We start from the raw sequence: 22,517 nt of genomic DNA, 5'->3' as shown, positions 1-22,517 counted from the left end.
TCGCCTGTTGTTAATGGCACCCTCCTTATCACTGCGCCATGAATGTTCTTGGGCTGAGGAGACCTTGTCACCAACGAATGTCCACTCTGGGAATCCTGTCTCTGATAGGCAAGTTGTCCCTTTCAACCCACACGCCCTTCACGCCCTATGCTGGCGCAACAATCGCCTCACTGGAATTGTACACTTGAACTTACACTTCTGAGCCTTCATCAGCTCCAACTGAGCTTACCGGGAAATCCGGCGATGTGCTCCTCGTGGCAGCGTCAGACCACCTGATCTCCCATCGTCAACACGTCGACGTTATACGATCTCGGCGACAACCGGTCATGTACGTTGTAGCACGCCGCTTCCACAATCGGCGACTACACTAGCTTCTGAACCACTCGCCCTTCTTTAGCCACGTGCTCTGCTAAACCCGCCTCACGTGGTCACGTGCTAGACACGTCATCACACCCGATGACCTGGTCGGTACAGTATGGTTCTTAGTGAGCCTCCCAATTGTGTGAGTTCACCAAGACTGAGAACAATATGGTTCGATTGTTAAAATCCTCCCATACCTTTGTACAGTTAGGACGAGGTCAGAGAAACAAACCTCTCCCTTGGTTTGATACGCCAAGATTGGGAATAATATGGTTCATCACGAGCCTCCCTCTTGTCTGAGTTCACCAAAGCTGAGAATAGTATGGTTCACTAGAGAAAGTCTCTCTTGGCTTTACACGACAAGGACAAGGTTAGTAAAACGAGCACCTTCCTTGGGTTAGAAATACCAAAACTGGGAATGGCATGGTTCTTAGTGAGCCTCCCTCTTGTGTGGGAACGCCAAGATTGGAAGCAAAACAGTTGCCAGTTAAAATCCTCCCTGCCTCTATACCTCTTCCTTGTATTGTAAGGCAAGGCTAGTATGGGTTCTAGTTACATGTCTCCCTTATCTTTGTATGGGAAGGTCGAGGTTGAGGTTAAATGAAGACTTCCCTTGTCTTGTAAGGCAAGGTCGAGAACAACATGGTTCCCAGTCAAAGGTCTCCCTTGTCTTGTAAGACGAGGTTGAGAGTGACGCGGTACCTAGTTAAAGATCTCCCTTTACCTATGAGCCAAGGTCGAGAACGACACTTCCCTTACCTTTGTTTGGCAAAGGATGGGGCGAAGAAGGAATTCGAATGAAGCACTGCCTCTACCCTAAGACGATGAAGAATAAAGTCAAGCGAGCGGTAAAGAAGCGTGCTACCTAAGTCACGAAGGCCCTAAAGCATTGTTAGACTAAGAAAGCTAGACAAAGCAGTTAACAATGAAAAAGGAGCAAGTTAAGAATACAACAAATTTCACAAATAAAAGAGTATATGCATAGGTTACTGAAATTGTTCACTAATAAGTTAAGTTACAACAAGGAGGGAGCTACTCTTGGGCGTCGACCAATTGCCCATGAACGACTCTCCTGGTCAATCTCGTTTGAGATAGGTCCACCCCAGGATGAACGCAGGCAACCTGGGCCATGTCATCCTCAAACCCAACACCATAGGCCCCAACAATGTTGCTGGTGAGCTCCTCATTGATCTCACTGAAGAGTTCGTCCTTGCGAACTAGCTCTCCCTCAGTTGGCCAAGACGCACCTCTTGCTGGGTCGCCCTTTCTTCCATCCTGGTCATCTTGGCCTGCACCTCCTCAGCCTTCTCCTGCAGCTCAATAACCTCATTGCAAAGAGATAAGACCTTCAAATGAGCGCTCAGGGTCTCTTGAGACTTCTCGAACAAGAGCCTCTTGGTCTCCTTATCAATTTGGTGAAGGTCTACCAACTCCGGGTACAATGCGGTTTCGTGCTGAGTGAGCTTTTTGATCTGGAGCGCGTCTTGACTTGCTGCCTCCCTCAACTTCAACATCTCAGCCCTCAGTTCCTGCACTTGGGTCGAGGCACAGCTGGATGCGACGAGGAAAACCCCAAGACCTCTGGCTGCATGCCCTCGCATGGTGTCTTTGCCCTAGCTCTCCATCATTTCCCCGTCTTGGAAGGTTTAAAGAACCTCCTAGAGAAAGGCGGGAGGCTCAGCAGCGGGAGGCGTGCCAAAATCGCCTCCAGGGGCACTCTCCCCCCGCCTTCGTGTACCACCAAGTCACGAGGAGAAGAGGCACTTGGAGGGTTTTCTCTGAAGGAGGGGGCGCCACCATCTGAAGTTGAGTGAGCTAGAACCACGACATCAACACCCCTTTTCCTCTTGAAGACGAGGCCAAAGCATGTTTCCTTGTCCTCAGAGGCAGTAGCCTCAACCACCTCCTTCTTCCTAAGGTCCGCAGGGGCAGGAGCAGAAGGGTTTGGGGCATAAATAAGCGCAACAAGAGCATTAGTAGGGGCTGCAATGTTGGCATCAGATGGGCCAACACCAACTTTGAGTTTGGAGGCTGCCTCAGCTAGCATCCTCCTCTTCTCCGCGTTTAACATCATGTCTGCACAAGAGAACAACAAGGCGTAAGAGAGTAAACCAACACAGTGTGCAAGTAAGTAAAAGCAGAAACAGGAAAGCATACCAATATAGCCCTTGAAATGTTTGAGGTTGTACTCAAGCTTGATCAGTTTAGCAATATTAAACACCACTCCCAAGCTTGAAAGGAGGTGGCACACCTCGCGATCGGGCGGAGCTAAGTCCTCGAGACTCCTAGGCTTTTTGAGCCCCGGTTTCTCCACCCACCATGATCCTACGGCTGGGGACGAGTGTCGTTAGTGCTTTTCAAGTTAACGTTATAACTTTTCGAAAACGCGAACTCAAGGCACTGTTCCATCACTTTTCGCTTCTCTCTGCACTATTTATCTTCTTCTCCGAAACCTCGCGACTCTTACGTTCTTCCTCTTCACGAAAGCTCGCACCTTTGCAACTTCCAATCACAAAAGGTATGATTTTTCTACTCTGATCGCCCTTTGACTTTACTGTATTGCTATCACGACTACCTGGGACTGTTTATGTTTCTGCATTTCTGTGTTCTTCTCTTTTCCTTCACACTTCTTCGTTCTCCCCCTTTTGTGGATTTCTCGCGTGGGTAGGGTTTTTCTAGGGTTTCTTCCCATTTTCCTCTTCGAACTTTTCCTTGCTAAGCCTTTGCTCTTTCTTTCCTTCTTCGGATTTTTCTCCAATCCTATGGCGCGTACGAAAACAACCGCCAATCCACCACCCCCAAGAACCAACTACAAGGCCCTTTACACCTCGGATCCCGATGAGCTGCTCGAAGAGAGCTCCACCCTAACCTCCATGAAAGATTGGAGAGATCACATCGAAGGATCAGGGGTCTATCAACACCGTGCCTTCGCCAGGAGGCACGACGAAGATATTACTGTGCTCCCCTACGTCCCAGGCGAGCCTGTGTGCGGAGATGAGAGGGCCAACAATGGGGTCCCTTTCTTCTTTTTCTACCAGGTGGTCTTCAAACGCATCGGATGCGCCTGCCCTTCTCGAGGTTCGAAAGGGAACTATTAACCGAAATTAATGTCGCCCCAGCCCAGCTACATCCCAACAGCTGGGCCTTTGTCAAAGCGTTCGACATTCTGTGCGGGTTCTTTGGACATGCCCCCTCCGTCTAAATCTTCCTTCATTTCTTCGAAGTGAAGAAGCAGGGGAAAAGCCTCTGGGTGAAGCAGCATATCTGGAAGGGTCCTCCTGACACTGTTTCAACAGTCCTTCAAGGGGTGGAAGGGCAAATTCTTCAGAGTATGCTTCTCTGACTACGACCACACTGCCCTTGACAGCTTCCCCTTGTACTGGGTGGAGAAAGTGAAACTCACAAAGCCCAAGTCCCTTGATGAGTTGCCCTCAACCGATCGAGAGGCTTGCCAAATTCTGGCCAGCGTGGGGGCCTTCAACACCTCTACCCTGATAAGCCTCGAGTACAATGCGGAGGCCCTCGCGAAATACATAAGTATAAGAACCACCCTTATAACCTCCTATTCACTGCTTTTGCTTGTTCTTACTTAGTGTATGACTTATCTGCCCTTCTTTGTATAATAACTTAACTTGTGCCTAACCCCTACTGCATTTATCTTCTTGGTGTAGATTCAAAGATGGACAAACAACGAAGGCTGAGGCTCGCCCAAATCTTGAAGTCCAAAGGCGAGACTTCGGCGAAAGGGGTTGGGGATTCCTTACCTCCAACCTCCGAGACTACCCCTACTCCTCTTAGCCTTCACCTTCAAAACCCACCTACAACATCGCGTCCTCCATCTGTATCCTCTCCAAACCACCCTCCACACTCACCACCCCCTATAGCTGCCATGCCTCTTGCGCTGGTTGAAGCTGCTGCCGCGCCAGCCCCCCTTGACAAGGGTAAAAGGGTGGTAGTGGTGCCTTCTGATGATGAGGAGGACTCTGCTGGAGGGCAGGTCTTCTAAAGAAGAAGGACCACCCAAGCTGCTCCTCAGGCTGCAACCTCCGCCATTTCCTCTTCCTCCGGAGCTGAATCTCTTAGGGAACACCCTCCGAGCGCCAACTCACCCCCTCAACCTTCGGCCTTGGAGGGTGGGAAAGCCACGTGTGAAAACCCAGGGATCAACACCTCCAACTGTGACCCCGGCAACCACATCGTCGACGGGAAAGTGGTGCCTCTCGACCTTGGGCAATGACTCAGCACTTAATATATTCCCCTCTTTCTTGTAAATTTGTACTTACAATATCTGAACTTGTCTGTAACTCTGACTCTTAATCTTATTTATTTAAATGCCATTTGGATGCTACCTTTAAATTCTTGTGCGATCTTAACTCTTCTTGCACCTTTATCTGCTTCTGCTTTCTTTACTATATCAAAGGTGTTACCTCTGATGCATCTCTTCATCGCGTTTGACTTTAACTCTTTAGGTAGCACGTGACCTTCTCTCTTACTCTTCCCTTCTGAGTCGCGATGCATACCCTTCTCCTGGTCTTTTCACTTAGAACTTCACTTGGCCTTCGTACTGCGAGGAATCTTCCTCATGAAGGCGTCGCCTGCCTTGTCATTGCCCAAAGGCAAAGGAGGATTTAACTTCGCGTATTTTTCTTGTCTCTGATGACTCGTGTTTTTAATTCTTCTTGCTCTTCGAATTTCTCTTGCTTTCTGAACTTAGAAAAGTTTTCAACTTGCTCTTTGCTTACTTGTCTTGAGTTCCCAGGCACTTACTGCCAAAGGCATTGCTGGCTTTATCATCGCTTAAGATGAAAAAGGGGTCTCATCTCTTTTCTGGCCTCGACATCGCCCAAGGGCGAGGGAGAACATGATCTCTTCTATGGCCTCAACATCGCTCAAAGGCGAGGAGGACTAATCTGTTCTTATGGGGCCTCGACAGCGCTCGAGGGCGAGGGAGGACTTATCTGTTCTTTTGGGTCCTCGACGTCGCTCGAAGGCGAGGAGGGCTTATCTTATCTGTACTGGGTGTCCACGCTCGAGGAGAGACCTGCTGAACACGAGGTCGTATCATCCTCAGCGTGTCTAAACACTTGGGACAAAGTCACGCTTCTGGTGCCCACGCCCGTGGAGAGGCCTATTATAGCAGAGCCGTTTCGTCCACGGGGTGTCTAAACACCTAAGCAACTTTGCCCTTATCTCTGCGCGCTTGGTGCATACGCCTGAGGAGAGGCCTGCCCGGGGGTAGTGCCATTTCGTCCTCAGGGTGTCTGAAAACACCAAGACAATCAGTGTTCTGGGTGCCCACGCCCAGGGAGAGGCGTGTGGGAAACATCGTCGTATCGTCCCTGGTGTGTCTAAACACCAAGATGACCAGGGATTTTGGTGATTACGCCTAGGGAGAAGGTTTCCCGAAGGATGACGCTTCTCCTCAAGTGCGTGTATCTGCACCAAGTGACCTGGTTCTCCACTGCTCCGAAACTTCTTACTGTTTGATGCCCACGCTTGAAGGAAACGCCCCCCGCCACTTCCTTGTGAGGTGTCTAAACATCAAACACCGGGGCTAGCTATTCCTACCTGAGGAGGGGGCGTCCCAAAGGAATCCCTTAATCCCTACTCAGGGACTAGACGCCCGGATTTTAACTTTATTGTACGTACCTTGCTAATGTGATAATCTCTGCACACGAGCATGTGCTCCCTTTACTTGCTTTGATTTTGACGCTCGTTCTCCTATCTGGCGATGTCTTAACTTGGCGACGCCTACACCTGGCGACGCCTTGAGTCTCTGTTTTGTTTCTTAATCTTTGCCCTTACATCGTGTGGGAGGGGAATACTGAGATAAAGTCTTCTTGAACTTCTTTTGTACTTGGGTGACCTCATTAAACAACCCCCGAGAGGGAAAAAGAGTGTCCCCTTTACAACCGTGCACTTGATAATTTTCAACTGAAATAAAACTTTAAATTGGCCCCATCCCACGCCTATCTCGCGTGTTCTCTGCACGAGACTCATTTCTGCGATCTTCTTCTATAGGCGTCGCCCTATCGGGTGCTTCGGGCGTCGCCTCCTCTGACGCTTCTTCCATGGGCGCATCTTCCTTAGGCGTCGCCTCCGCGTGTGAGGCCTCAACAGGCGTCGGCTCCGCAGGCGTTGCCTCTTCCAAGGGCTCTACCTCCATTGGCGTACCCGAAACGGGCGATCGTTCAAGTACCACGAACACGCCTCTCTTTGTTTTCAAGCTATTCTCATAGCACTTCCGGGCCTCCTCTTGATCAGATTTGATCTCAATTACCTTGCCATTAAGATTTGCCAGCTTCATCTTCATGTGGTGTGTGGAGGCGACTGCTCTCAGCCTATTCAGCGCTGGTCTTCCCAACAAGATGTTGTAGGCTGAATTGGCATTCACGACTAGATACCGGATGCTTTCGGTACGCGACGTCATTCCATCGGTAAACGTCGTTCTTAACTCCGGGTAGCCACGCACCTCAACTTGGTCCACTGTGAACCCGTACAAGCATCCAATGTAAGGCCTCAGCAAGTCAGGGGACAACTACAACTTATTGAACGTCAACCAAAACATAACATCAACAGAACTACCCTGGTTGACGAGAACCCTATGCACCTTCCTCCCAGCTGTGACGACTGAAATGACCACAGGGTCATTGTCATGTGGGACAACATCTTGTAGGTCAGCCCTTGTGAACACCAGGTCTGACTCCCACTGGTTATCCGAACCCTCCTCAGCAACTGAATTCACTGCCCTCCCATACCTCTTGCGCTGAGAGGCAATGGGCCCTCCTCCAGAAAAGCCACCAGAAATGGTGTGCACTTCTCCATGGATTGGCATTTCATGCGCCTGATCCACCTCCGGCACCGCTAGGGCTGTGGTTGTGGCAGGCCCAGCAAGATAATCCTTGAGGAAACCATTCTTCACGAGCTCATCCAGCTGATGGCCCAACGCCAAGCAGTTGTTGATATGGTGCCCAAACGCTTCGTGGAACTCGCACCATGAGTCTTTACGAGGCCCCAACACCTTGTCAGACTTCACTGGTGGCCTCAACCTGTCAGCTATGTTGGGAACAACAATGAGATCCTTCAGCTCCATCACGAAATTGTGCCTTAACGATCTATTTCTGTTCCTCATCTGTCTGTCTCCCTCTGTTGTCCCCCTTGCTTGAGGCCTTCCCGCCTAGTATAGGCGCTTCTTGTCTTGGTTCTTCCTTCCCGTCGTGGCCTCGTTGACCCTGGCGGGTTGCGCACGCGACTGCGCTCTTGGACGCGCGGGTGCTACACTTGTGCGCTTATCGTACACCTCACCCTCAGAGGCAATGTCTTCCATCACGCGATGCCTTATCTCAGCAAAAGTTTTGGGGCGGTTGCGGATGATTGACTCGCAGAAAGGCCCAGGGCACACCCCCTTTCTGAATGTGTATACGATCATGGGCTCTTTTGTGTTGCCAACCTTCACCACTTGCGCCCCAAAACAATTTATGTATTCCTTCAAGGTCTCGCCTTGATACTGCTTCACGTCAAACAGGTGGTATGAAACTGGCGGTGGAGCCCTGTTTGCTAGATACTGCTCCCTGAACAGCTGTGAGAGCTGCGCGAAGGAGGTGATATGGCCATTTGGAAGACTAATGAACCAGTCCATGGCCATCCCAGTCAAAGTGCTCATGAAGAGCTTGCACTTTACGACGTCAGAGCCGCCTACCAGCATCATTTGCGTGTGGAACGCAGTGAGATGCGCTTCGGGGTCCTCCATCCCTGTGAAGGTCACCTTGGGCCCCACAAATGTGTTGGGGATCACCGTCTCTAGAATCGGCTGCGAGAACGGCGTAGAGAACTCCCTTGGTGGGGAGGAACCCTCGAGCTTGTCCCCATTGCGTAGCCCTGTGTGGTTGCGCCACCCGCGGCGCAACTCCTCATTCATGCGATAAAGCTCCTCATTTCTCACTTGAGACGCCGCGAGATCCGCCTGCATGCGCTCTTGCTCGGCCTTCGACACTGCCATTGCTTCTTGCAATCCCTGCATCATACCCATGACCTGTTGCATGGTCATATCTTCACTCTCAGCACGCGTCGTTCCTTGCCTCGTGGACCTCATGATCTGCGGTTTCTGGAACTTCTTCTAGCTATCGGGCAACTCCAAGGGATACAGAAAGTGTTGGGAACTCGAACTCGAACAAACACGATCACACAGCGACTCAACCAAAAGCAATCAGTGAAAACTGCACCAATTTCTCACTGAACAATGGCTCTTGGTAAAATCTCGAGGGAACTGGGTTGGAAACTGCAACTGGAAACTGAATTCTTGCGGTGGGACTGAAGTTTTAGATCGGCCCCACGGTGGGCGCCAAATGTTCCCGCCGGTTGACCGGGTGCGTCTTCGTGCGTGGCTTAAACTCGCGAGCTAGGGCACCTTCATCTTCAACCTAGATTCCCGTCTTTGTGAATACCTGAAAAGAAGTGAACAAAGGGGCGCCCTCGCGGCCGTTTGCACTCCGACGATCAAGTCAGCAAGCGAGAAACATCAAAGGTGACACACCTCCGTATCGGAACACCGTGAATGGATGCTCTAAAGGTGGTCAAATAACTTAGTAACTGGTTCTCTCCCTAATTGCCTGTGCGTACAGTGGGTTCGCGAGCAAACAACTAGGATGTGTGTGTAAACTGAAAACTGGATTAGATCATGTCTCAAACGTCTAAGACTTCTTTTAAACGTCTAACGCATTCAAAGCGTCTTAAAGTGCATTTTAAGGCGCTAAAAAAGTTCAACGCATTTAAAACGTTCAAAGCATTTAAAGCGTTTAAAGTGCTTTAAAGTGTTTGAAACGTAAACTGAATAAACGCGTACCTTAGCAAACTTTCAGGGCAATGTGTACACCCTGATTGATGGATTTCCTATGAGCTCTTCTTGGATGTTTGTGGAAGATGGTGCGGAAGCTTAATGGAAGAGATGAACAAGGTCCTCCTAAGAGGTGTGGTGACCTTGAAGGTGCATGAAGAGTGTGGAAATGGGGAGGTTTGGCCAGCCCCTTTGAAGGTGGTGAAATGAAGATTAAAACCTAGAAGCTAGGCAAGGAGTAATGTATGGCACTAAATTGGCAGCATAACAATACTCTATTCAATCTTTAAAATACAAGGTGTAGGCTCCTCCTTTTATAGGCTAAGGAGGACCATAATGCAACCCTAATGCTAATCAAAATGAAATGCAAATTTACATCACATGGAGCGCATGGCCATGTGGAGAATCCTTCTAGAAAGTGACCAAATCTTTAGCAAATCTAGGTCAACTCTCATGGAATGAAGTTTATGCTATGTACACCACAACTAATACTAAGCTATCCTTAATGGGCCTTCATGTAGCATATACAAGTTGCTTCTTCTCCCATCCATAGCTTGGCCCAAGTCTCACATCCGTATCTTGGTCATGGACCTAGTAATAGGTTCTAGACGGTCTACCCTTCCTTCTAGATGCTCTCCCTTTAGACATTCTCCACCTTGTGCTAGACGCTCTTCACTTTGGCCTAGACGCTCCTTCCTTTGGCCTAGACGCTCTTGGTTTGGCTTTGGATGCTCACGTCTTGGCTCTTGTCTTTTTATATGAGGTTGTGCTTGGCCCTCTTCCATCATCCCCTCCCTCTTTTAAAGGATTTGTCATCAAATCCAACGCTTTTTCTTCAACTAGGGGAATGGATGTGGCTGGATGGTGTCCATCATCTCCTCCTTCTTGAGAAGATCTATCCTCAAATCTACAGACTTGATCTCGAATAGCAGCCTCTTGTTTCGCCAAAGCTTGTCCTTCTGGATCAAACGTCCACCTATAGAAATCATCAAATAAAGCATAGGTGTTAGTTTGAAAATCAATTTTACTATGTTGCCATCTTTGTTTTTCTTTTGGTTTTGGCAACTTTGAACAATGTTTCTCTTTTGATTGCTGTATGTGTTCTCTAATCATCTTATGCATTTTGAAATGTTCATTTGTGGTTACTTTCTCTTTAGGCATAAATCCTATAGGAGATGGTAACAACTTAAAAGGAGAAAGATGATTTAGCCCACATATAACCTCAAAAGTAGAAATACAAGTAGTTTTGTGAACTACTTTATGGTGTGTATGCTCATCTCTGGAGTTGTGTTTGTCCTTTATGATTATTCTAGGCTTAGAAGAAAGAGCTAGATTTTCAAATGTATTTTGACCATGCCTTTGAGGATGATAAGAATTTAAAGTGTACAACTTAGTTGCAAGTTTTCCAAAGAGAATCCTCAAATCATGGTTTGTGAAATTTGGATCTCTATCCAACACTATGCTTGAGGATAAACCATGAAGATGTAGCACTTCTCTAGAGAAGAGTTTATCCATGAAAATCGAATCAAAACCTTTTGTTGTCCTAGGAAGCTCTAATATGAAATTTGTGTCTTCCCAAGGATCATTTGCAAAAGGTGAAGGAGCATAGAGTTCTTGAGACATTGCCTTAGGTGTAGTTTGAAAACAAGAATTGTACCTAAGGTAATGTCTTTGAACTTCTTTTCTCATGGGGGAAAAAAGTTTTCCTTTTAAAAGCTCTAGAGTTTTATCAACTCTAATTTGGCCCATGAGTTCTCCTTCATGAAGACTTTTTCTCTTATGTGTAAAGATAGTCTCGTTGTTACAACCATTGTTTATGAGAATTTGTACACTTTGCAATGGTTGTCTCAATAAGACATGACAAGTTTCTTTAGGCACTACTTCACATAACAATTTGTTTTTGTAGATGCTTATAGATAACTTGACATTCACTTGGTGATATCCTAGCACATATGAGAAATAATCTACTTTATCTTTATCTATGCAAGCTTCTTTTAAAGACTCTTCTTTTTTGCTCATGCTTGCAAGTGTTCCTTGACAAGAGGTAAGGCTAGGTTGTTCAACAAGAAGCATGTTTTCAAGGGTATTTTCAATGTGCTTGCCTTGTTGAATGACCTTGTGGGAAGGAACACTCTTCTCCCACGCCTTTTGTTTCACAAAGTTCTCTTTCTTTTCTATTTTGACATTTTCATCACTCTCACTAGCTTCTTTTTCTTGGTTACTATTCTCATCTTTGTCCCTTAAGATCATCTTTCATTGGAACATTGAGATGCTAATTGATCATTGCCAAGGTATTCTAAACAAGGAATTTCTCTAGCTTGAGTGTGAGAGATATGCTTGGTTAGGTTTTGGGAAAGTTCTAGAGATGGTTCTTGTATATGTTCTTCCCCTTTATGGAACTCATCCTTGTCATAAGATACATAGTATGAACTTTGTTTTTGACTTGATTGTTTTCTCAAAATTTGTTTTTCAACTTTAATGCTAAGTTGAATCAAGTCATTTAAATCTCTATAAGGTAAAAGTTCAACTTTGTTTCTTATCTCAAGTTTGAGACCACTTAGAAACCTAGCTATGGTGGTATGGTTGTCCTCGTTAATCCTTGCCCTCTCAATATATGACATCATCTTTTGCCAATATTCTTCTACACTCATATCTTTTTGATGAAGTCTTTGGAGCTTGTCCATCAACTTCCTATTGTAATGTGAGGGAATATGGCGACATCTCAAGGCTCCCTTAAGGTCATTCCAAGATGTAATGGGAGGGTCCTTGTGGAGATGTCTCTCTCTTTTTAGAGCATTCCACCAATACATAGTGATCCTGCCTGTTGACCAGAACGTTGAAGCTTGCCTCGTCAAACTTGGATCGACGTGTGCACCGCGTCAACCTTCGTCCTTCGCCGCGATCCACCTCAAGAACCTGCAAAAGAACAGAGCGGTGCCGCTGCGGCCAATCGCACTCCAACGCCCAAGTCAGTGACTGAACCACCAAATACTAAGAGAGTAACACTCAAGAACTCTCAAGGAACCGTGCAATGTTCTCTCTCACAGTATACTCAAGAACTCGCAAGCGTAAAGAAAACAATCTGAACGTGCGTACCTCAGAAGTTCGTTGGGAAACCCTTATATACCTGGGCACTTTCTCTCTCCTGGCAGTTACACACCTGGACACGTGGCTCGCATCCAGCCGTACACGTGCCATCATCTGGAGCCTCCTTGACTTGGGCGCTGCTTCTGACTCTCCTTTGGCTAAGTTACTTATGCATGATACTACTCAGTGCATAGCTGTCCTGGAGTGCGATCTCTACTGAACTGGCGAGCTAGGGTGCCTTCGTACACACCTTCCCTGTGGTCTCGCCGGCCGCCTTCATAATCTTCACCGCCTTCATCTTCGGCGATGTGCTTGCTCCGACGATCTCTAATCACTTGGTCGCCTGAGTTTACATCTGGCGACTTCATCTTTAACCCGGTGACCGCCGGTTCTGGTGTGCTGGAGATCGGAGCACGCCAACTTAATAACTGGCGACTTCACGAGCCCCCCGACTTCCTTCCCTTCTGCCAACCTGGCGTCTCGTCAACACGCCTATACTGTAGCTTGATGCCACGTCATCACTTCCGACTACCAGGGCGGTACACAAGCCCCCCCAGTCTTAAGCGAAGACTTGTCCAGCGAAAAGACTAAAGGAGTCACGTCAACACCGATCTACGTGGCACTGGCGCAGAATTCCAAGCGGTTGTACTTTCTGCTTTCCTGACGCTCCACCAAACACTCCTCCCATCGCTCGACACGTGGCTTCATCAACGGTTACCTTCAATTGACGTTTGCGCTTCCCAAACCCATTTCGAAAAAACCCTTAAACCCATTTCTCTTCACTGTTCCATCACTTCTTCGTTTTCTCAGACTCTTCAACTTTCTTCTGCAAAAGCTCTCAACGTTCTTCAACCTCCTGAATCACCAACTTCCTTCATCACTCTTCCGATCACAAAAAGGTACTTCCTTTACTTCTTCTGCTGGTTTTTCCTGCATTTTAACCGATTCGCATCATCCTTTAACTGTCTGGTGCATACGTTGTGGGTTGTTTTTTTCTATTTCTCCTTTCTCGTAACTTAGGGCTTCGTCTTCGTTACAACGAACCTTCGTTCGTTCGTTCTTCACCCCTCTTTCACGATCGAGTCAGCCTCTGCGAACCCTGATCACCTTTTCTTTTCTTCTTCCTTTGCAGATGGTTCGTTCAAAGATCACCCCAAATCCTCCTCCCTCGTCACGAAACCCCTCATCTCAAGCACACAACCAACCGCGAGCACCTGGTGCTTCTTCTTCCCAGGCTGAGAGGCCTGCACCCTCCCGCTCTAACCTGGCTCAGGCCACTCCCCCTGTCGCCGGAGGAGCCTCTGTTCCCTCCCCAGACTTCAAAAAATTGTACCCATGGGCCACCTCGACTTTGTTGAAGGAAACATCTTCTGTAAACTCCGCTGGGGCAGTTCTTCGTTTGAAGAAAGGGGACGAGCCTCACCTATCGTTCCACAAGGAGCACGACGAGAAGATGATGGTGCTACCTTGCCCCCCCGACTTGCCAGTGTGTGTCGACGACAAAGGGAACACCGGCGGGTTGTTCTGCTTCATATACACCACCTTGTTCAAGAAGGTGAAACTTAGGTTTCCCTTCACCCGCTTTGAAAGAGAGCTACTTACCGAGCTCGACATCGCCGCCGCCCAGCTCCATCCCAACAGCTAGGCGTTAATGCGGGCGTTCCAGATTATGTGCGACCACTTGGGGCTGCCAGCGTCAGTGGACGTCTTTCTTTTCCTCTTCGAAGCCAAACACCCAGGAGATCGCCTATGGGCGAGCCTTAATGGGATTGCTGGGAGGTCAATCCTCTCTATCTTCCAGCAATCTTACAAAGACTGGAAGGGCAAGTTCGTCCAGGTGCGCCCCAATGACAAGGACGCTTCTCTGCTCGACGGTTTCCCCTTGTATTGGGTAAACAAGGGGAACAAAGAGTCCAAAGGCAGCTTCAGGAGGCCAAGGAGCCCTGATAGCATGGGTGCTTTGGACAAGGACCTATGCTTCTTCTGGAAGAGTGTGGCATACGCCAACATTACCTTCCTCACCACCACGCTCATCTCCTACGAGTTCTTCGAAGATCAACTCGAAGTTCGCATAGGTTAGAACTCACTTCAACGTTTAAGTCTTTACTCTGACATTATCTCTGTTAACTGTTTCTGGGCGTCTTGTGCGTTGTACACAAGACTTTGGTTTTATTTTCTGCACCACTGATCTGCTTTCTGCTGCATACTGACTTATGCGTTTATTTTTCTCTCTGAGCTAACCCATGCATCTTTGCTTTATGCAGATCGTATGTTGGGCCAGGGCAAACTCGCTGAACTGAGGGCGCTCGCCCGAGCCCACGGGTTGGCATCGGGCTCCCAGACCGTGCGAAACTCTGTGGTGGAGATCGCCGCTGCACAGGGCAGATCGCCACCCAGAGGCCCAACTTCCTCCTAGGCCCAGCCCGCCAACCAGCGCAAGAAACTTATCCTCAGGAAACCAAAGAGGAAAGCCCCTCAAGTGGTTCATGAGGAGGAAGAAGAAGACGACGAGGCGACTGAAGATGGCCTCGTCACCAAGAGGAAGAGGGTGGCGCCTTCTTCACCATCAGCTCCACCTCCACTTCCAACATCAACACCGCCATCCACACCAGCCCCGCCTCCAACATTGCTTCCTCCACCAGCTCCCGCCTCGCCAGTCCAAGCGATTCCATTGGCGTCTGCACCTCCTGTGGCTGAGGCCGCCGAAGCCAACTTCTTGGAGAACCCCCCGAGCGCCTCCACGCCTTATGTATCAGCGGGAGGGGATCCTCCTTCAAACGCTTCAACCGCAGGGGCTGCCCCAGTCGGGGATGAGGGTGCTCACAACTCTCCAATCCTCATCACCGAATCCCCGACGTCGCCACCACGCCAATAAGCACTTGCTGAGCAACCAACTCAAGAATGTGGCGGCGAAAACCAACAACAAGCCCCCCCGGTGCCTCCACCAGCAAACCTCTCTCTTGAGGTCAAAAGGGTATGGGAGCCCTTTTCAGCAAAACTGAAGATGATGGCGGAGGATTTCCCCTCCATCATCTCTAAAGCTGTGGAGAGTTCTACCAGGAAGCTCCAGGATGACCTCTTCGCACTCCGAACCGAGAACAGCACCATAAGGATTGAGGCGGAGAGGTTATCCTGCAATCTTACACTCGCCGAGATCGAGCACTCCCGAGTAGAAGATGCCATGAGCACCGAGCTCCGGGTGGCGCGCAAGGAGGCCACCGATCTACGCCATAAGGTGCAGCTTTTGGCTCAAGAGAAGATTGAGCTGGAGAGCAAGCTAGTGCCTTATCGCGTCAAAGTGGCTGACTTGGAGGCATTGATCAAAGCCGACGCCGCCAAGGTGAAGAACCTCGAGAAAAGGTCAGCCGATCGGGAGGTCTTCTTGGGGAAGGTGGAGAAAGAAAGGGACGACACCATGGCCAAGCTCGCTGAAGCCAACAACGAAAACGGGAAGATCGCCGCTGAACTGGGCCAGGTGCAGGCAGAATCCAAGAAGGTTGCTGAAGACCTTCTTCAAGCTCAGGAAACCATTGAAGAACTCAAGAAGCAAGCTGAAGAGCTGAAGCAGCAGAACGAGGGGCTAAAGAAACAGATCGAAGAACTTGACCTGAGCTCTGCCCAGATTCTTGCTGCTGGATTCGAGGCCGCCCGGGAACAGTTCGTCTGCCTGTTCCCCGATCTAGATCTTACCATGGTGTCTCTCAACAACGAGGTGGTGGATGGGAAGGTTGTTCCCGCTGAAGACTGATTGATTCCCTCCATCCACTACCTTTATGCTTTCTCCTTACATATGATTGTAATAAACTTTCTATTTTCCTGTACATGTGCCTTGAACTGATATTTACTTTATGATAAGGTCTTTGTATTCTTCTTGTAACTTCTCTGTCTGCTTTATCTTTGCTTGCACAATTTTCTTCAAGAAATTAACTTAGCGATTTCGTAAGCGCGATTACATACTTAACTGCTTCGAACCACTGACTTTCGAATAATAATTACTCTAACAACTTGTAATCTCAAGGTAATGAACCTTAGCGTAGAATCGCTCTTCAAATAACAAACTTCAACTCAACTAATGGCTTAAGACATCGCTCACCCGATCTGCCTTATCAAAACGGGTCTTAACTTTCTCGCCATTGCTTGAACTTTTCCGGGTCGCCAAAGACTCTTGGCGATATCAGCTTCTTCCTGCCTTCACAACTTGGCCATTGTTCCTTCATCTGGGGGTAGAGGCGCCTTTCGGATCCTTCTCTACCTCCTTGAGCTTCAGAACAAGAGACCGGGTGGCTAGGCGTTCTCTTCGAACCTACCTTAGCCACCCTCCAAACTTCTTCCACCCTTTACACCATACCTGAACTCGTTCGAGACGAGAAGGATTTTATCTTGCCTGAGCTCGCTCATCGGCGAGAAGGTCTTTAACTCGCCTGAACTCGCTCATCGGCGAGAAGGTCTTTAACTTGCCTGAACTCGCTCATAGGCGAGAAGGTCTTTAACTCGCCTGAACTCGCTCATAGGCGAGAAGGTCTTTAACTCGTGCCTCTACATTGCCCCAGGGGTTACATCTTCTCGCCCCCAGAAACACTGAGGACTTTTCACTGGTGCCTCTACATTGCCCCAGGGGTTACATCTTCTCGCCCCCAGAAACACTGAGGACTTTTCACTGGTGCCTCTACATTGCCCCAGGGGTTACATCTTCTCGCCCCCAGAAACACTGAGGACTTTTTACTCTTCCTCGCCTGCACTCACTCGACGGCGAGGAGGTCTTTATCTCGCCTCAGAACGCGCGAGGGCATTGAGGTCTTTTAACTGGTGCCTCCGATCGCCGAAAGACGATGAGGACTTTACTTTTTTAGAAAGCATGCAATATATCTTTAACTTGCCTTAAATCACATATAAGTGACAAGGTCTTTCTTCAAAACTTTGGAAAACAGCAAGCATGCAATCTAAAACACTTCAAACTTCGAAAACTCTTCTTTATTGGGTGGCCTCATTAAAAACCCTCCTTAGGGAAAAGAGTGCCCCCTTCAAACTGTTTTAACAAAAACATTGTAATATAACTTCGTGTTTGCCTTTACTTACAAAGTTCTTAACTGTAATATAACTTGAGGTGCGTGGCGTTCCAAGTGCGAGGAATCGCCCCTCCTTCCAATGTCTCTAAGCGGTAGGCGCCGTTCCCGAGCGCCTCGGTTATTCTGAACGGTCCCGTCCACTTGGGCGATAGTTTATTCTCCATCTCGTACTGGTGGGCTTTCCTCATCACCAGGTCGCCTTCTCTGAACTGTCTCGGCATCACCTTCGAGTTATATCTTCGTTCAATCCTTCTCTTCACCGCCTCAGCTTTCAATCTCGCCTCTTCCCTGACCTCATCCAGTAAATCCAGGTTCAACCTTCTCTCCTCATTTGAGTCTTCCTCCACGAAGTTCTGGAATCTCGGCGAGCTCTCCTGGATCTGCACTGGAATCATTGCGTCACACCCATAGACCAAGCTGAACGGGGTCTCGTGGGTTCCTGATTGCTCGGTGGTGTGGTACGCCCAGACTATACGGGGTACCTCCTCAGCCCAGCTTCCTTTGGCTTTCTCTAGCCTTCTCTTCAACCCTCTCAGCAACACCCGATTGGCGGATTCTACTTGGCCATTCGTCTGAGGGTGCTCGACGGATGCAAACACTTGTTGAATTCCCACCCCCTCGCACAGCTTCTTCAACAGGTGACTTGCGAACTGAGTCCCATTGTCCGAGACCAGGCGCTTTGGCACACCAAACTGACACACAATATTCTTCCACACGAAACCTTCGATCTTGTGTGCGGTGATCTGGGCCACTGGCTCTGCTTCGATCCACTTGGTGAAATATTCGATTGCCACCACCAAGTACTTCATCTGCCTGATCGCCAGCGGGAATGGTCCTAGGATGTCGATTCCCCATGTATGAAACGGCCAAGGGCTATAGATCGACTTCAACTCCTCGGGAGGCGCCTTGTGCCAATCAGCGTGCTGTTGGCATTGTTTGCAGCACTGCGCATACTTCTTACAATCTTCTCTCATCGTTGGCCAGTAGTAACCTGCGTGGAGGGTCCTTGCGGCCAGAGCTCGACCCCCGGCGTGGCTTCCGCATACCCCTTCATGGAGCTCTGCCATAATTCTCGTACATTTCTCGCCATGCACACATTCCAGGAGTGGGTGAGTGAACCCAAACCTGTACAACTCACCATCAATCAATGTGAACTTGCTAGAATTCTTCTTTATCTTCCTAGCCTCTGTCGGATCCAGCGGGAGAAGGCCATCCGCCAAGCAGCGTTTGTACTGCGTCACCCAGGTGTCTGGCTCGTGCGTAGCGCAGACCTGTGTCATGTTCACCCTCTCCCCCCGACATGCTCTTATCCTCGGCGATCTCAAGGTCTCTTGAGTCAGGGATCTGTGACTCCTCGCCGCTTTCTCCGTCGACTTGCTTATCTGAAGAACCAGGTGATCTGCCACGAATGCTCTCGGCGTCTTCAGAGTTTCTTGAATCACCGTCCTCTGCCTACCCCCCTTGCCTGAACTGGCGAGCTTAGCTAGCAAGTCAGCTCGGGCATTCTGCTCTATGGGCACATGCACCACTTCAAAGGAGGCAAAGGAACTCTTCAACTCCTGTACATACTCCAGGTAAGCCGCCATTTGTGGATCTTTAGCCTGGAACTCGCCTGTTACTTGCCCCGTGACTAGCAGCGAGTCACTCTTAGCCATCAGGGCCCTTGCTCCCATCTCTTTAGCCAGCAAGATACCGGCGATCAGCGCCTCATATTCTGCTTGATTGTTGCTGGCCTTGAAGGCAAACCTTAAAGATTGTTCGATCAGCACGCCGTTGGGTCCCTCCAGGATGACTCCAGCACCGCTACCCTGCTGGTTCGACGATCCATCCACTGAAAGCACCCAACAAAAGTCATCCCCTTCAACTCGTGTCGCCTAAGATGAGAGCTCGACCACGAAATCTGCGAAGATTTGCCCCTTGATCGGGCCTCGGGGCTCATACTTAATATCAAACTCCGACAGCTCCACTGCCCACTTCACCATCCTTCCCGCAACGTCGGGCTTCTTCAAGACCTTCTGGATGGGCAGGTCGGTCATCACCAGTATCGTGAAGCTATGGAAATAGTGGCGCAACCTCCTCGCCGAAAATACCACAGCCAGCGCAGCCTTCTCCAGGGCCTGATATCTCGTTTCTGGGCCCTGCAGCACCTTACTAACAAAATAAACAGGCTTTTGAGCCTGATGTTGATCCTGGGTGAGCACCGCACTCACCGCCCTCTCAGTTACAGCAAAATACAACCTAAGAGGGGTTCCCACCTGCGGTTTGCACAAAACCGGCGGGCTCGCCAGATATTCCTTAAGCTTGACGAAGGCTTCCTCACACTCCTTCGTCCAGGCAAACTTGTTATTGCGCCTTAAACACTGGAAATATGGGTGGCCCTTCTCCCCGCTAGCTGAGACGAAGCGAGATAGGGCGGCCATCCGACCTGTGAGCTGCTGTACTTCCTTCACAGTGGCCGGGCTCCTCATCGCCAAGATGGCGGCACACTTATCCGGGTTGGCCTTTATTCCTGTTTCAGTTAAGAGAAATCCCAGGAACTTTCCAGCCTCTACGCCAAAGATGCATTTCTCAGGATTCAGCTTCAACCTAAACTTGGCGATCGTCGTGAACAACTCCTCCAAGTCCGCAACGTGCTTGCTTTTCTCTGGCGATGTCACGACCATGTCATCTACGTACGCTTGCACGTTCCTTCCCAACATCGGTGCAAGTACTCGATCCATCAACCTCTGGTACGTGGCCCCCGCGTTCTTCAGCCCAAACGGCATCACCTTGTAGCAGTAGCACGATCTCTCGGTCATGAAGGCAGTCTTCTCTTCATCCATGGGATGCATCTTGATCTGGTTATACCCCGAGAAGGCGTCCAGGAAGCTCAACAACTTACACCCTGCAGCACTATCCACCAGGGCGTCTATGCTTGGTAAAGGATATGAGTCCTTTGGGCAAGCCTTATTCAGATCAGTGAAATCGACGCACATGCGCCATTTCCCGTTACTCTTCTTCACCAGCACGACATTTGCTAACCAGTCAGGGTACTGGACTTCCCTGATGTGGCCTGCAGCGAGGAGCTTCTGGGTTTCATCTCTAATCGCCTGCCTCCTCTCCTCGTTGAACTTTCTTCTCCTCTGCCGCACTGGTCTCACCAAGCTGTCCATCGCCAAATGATGGCACAAGAAGTCGGGATCGATCCCGGGCATGTCTGAAGCGGACCATGCAAATGCATCCAGATGCCGTTCTATCACCTTGGCGATCTGGTCCTGGAGCTCGACCTCCAGGGATCTTCCCAGCTTGAAGATCTTTCCCCCGATCTCTCTCTCGAGCCACTGCTCGACGGGTTTTGGCCTGGTCTCTCTGGCGATCACCGCCCTGGCGATTCCCAACTCTCTCGCTTCCTCAGGGCGATTCCTCGCCTCTTCTTCCTCCAGACCGGCGTTCCCCTCTCCCAGCTCAGCATCCACCAACTCCACGTCTCTTCCGGCGGTCTCTTCCATCACCGTCAATCTGGGCTTCACACCAGGAGGCGGGGTGGTTGTCACGTAACTCACAGACCTTTTGTTTTTCAGGCTATTCTCATAGCACTTCTTCGCTTCTTTTTGGTCGGATTTGATGGTGATCACCACCCCCTCTATAGACGGCAACTTCACCTTCATGTGCCGGGTCGACGGTATGGCGCCTATCCTGTTGAGCGTGGGCCTTCCCAACAGAATGTTGTATGCTGAAGGAGCGTTCACGACAAGGTACTTGATTTTTTCTGTTCTCGAACCCGCCTCATCTGTAAACGTAGTCCTCAACTCAATGTACCCCCTGACCTCCACCTGGTCACCAACGAAACCATACAAACACCCTCCATAGGGCCTCAACTGGTCAAGGGGCAGCTCCAACTGCGTGAAAGTCGGCCAGAACATCACGTCTGCCGAGCTTCCTTGGTCCACCAGAACCCTGTGGACCTTTCTTCCTGCTGTGATCAACGAGATGACTATGGGATCGTTGTCATGAGGCACAACGTCCCGAAGGTCTTGCTTGGTGAACGTAATGTCCACATCCGGCGAGTGGTCTTCAAACATATCCACCGTCATCACAGACCTCGCGTACCTCTTCCTCTGTGATGCGGTGCATCCACCCCCTGAGAAACCCCCTGCAATGGTGTGGATTTCCCCGTGCGTAGGCATCTCGTGCTGCTGAGCCTCTCCACCTGCTGGTTGGGAGCTCGACGCGCCCCCCGTCCTTCTATCCAACAAATAGTCATTTAGGAACCCGCTCTTAACCAGATCGTCGAGCTGGTATCCTAAAGCCAAGCACGAATCCACGGTGTGGCCAAAGCCCTGGTGAAACTCACACCAGGCGTCTGGCTTTGGTCCCAGCACCTTATCGCCTACCTTCTCGGGCGCCTTCAACCTAGCTGATATGTTGGGAATGGCAATCAGGTCCGCGAATCCCATGACAAACTTGTGCTTAGGCGGGCGATTGTATTCCCGGCGTGCTGGTTGCGGGCGTCCTTGGCCCCTGCCCTTGTTCTTCCTTGGATCATAAGGATGGCGAGTCCTCTGATCCCTTCTGGCCGCCGCTGTCTCCAGCACCCTCTGTGGCTAGATCCTGGTCTGGGCGCGTGGCCTAGCGGGAGCCACGCTTCCTCTCTTCTGGGCGACTTCACTCTCGTCGGCGATGTGGGCCACCGCAAGTCGCCTAACCTCAGCAAACGTGGCGGGGTGAGCCCTGATCAATGCCTCGCAGAATGGTCCCGGCAGCACGCCCTTCTTAAATGCGTAGACCAGCATTTCTTCATCTTTAGCCGGCGATCTGACCATCTGCGCCCCAAAACGATTCAGGTAGTCCTTGAGGGACTCTCCCTGATACTGCCTGATATCGAATAGATCATAAGACACCCTCGGCGGTGCCTTGTTCACGATGTACTGCTCGACGAAAATTTTCGAGAACTGTTGCAAGTTGGTTATGTGACCTGTAGGCAAGCTCACAAACCATTCCAGCGCCGTTCCCTGGAGTGTGCTCACGAACATCTTGCAGTATACGACGTCTGATCCTCCTGACAGCATCATCTGCGTATGGAACGTGGTGAGATGAGCTTCAGGGTCCTCCATGCCGGTGAAAACAGCCTTAACAGGTACCACACTCGCAGGAATAGGCGTGTCAGTAATCGCCTGAGCGAAAGGCATAGG

This window comes from Phaseolus vulgaris, chromosome 11 (assembly GCF_051622355.1).
Source record: "Phaseolus vulgaris cultivar YP4 chromosome 11, ASM5162235v1, whole genome shotgun sequence".
Classification (NCBI taxonomy): Eukaryota; Viridiplantae; Streptophyta; class Magnoliopsida; order Fabales; family Fabaceae; genus Phaseolus; species Phaseolus vulgaris.
Note: the sequence above shows the minus strand (reverse complement) of the source record.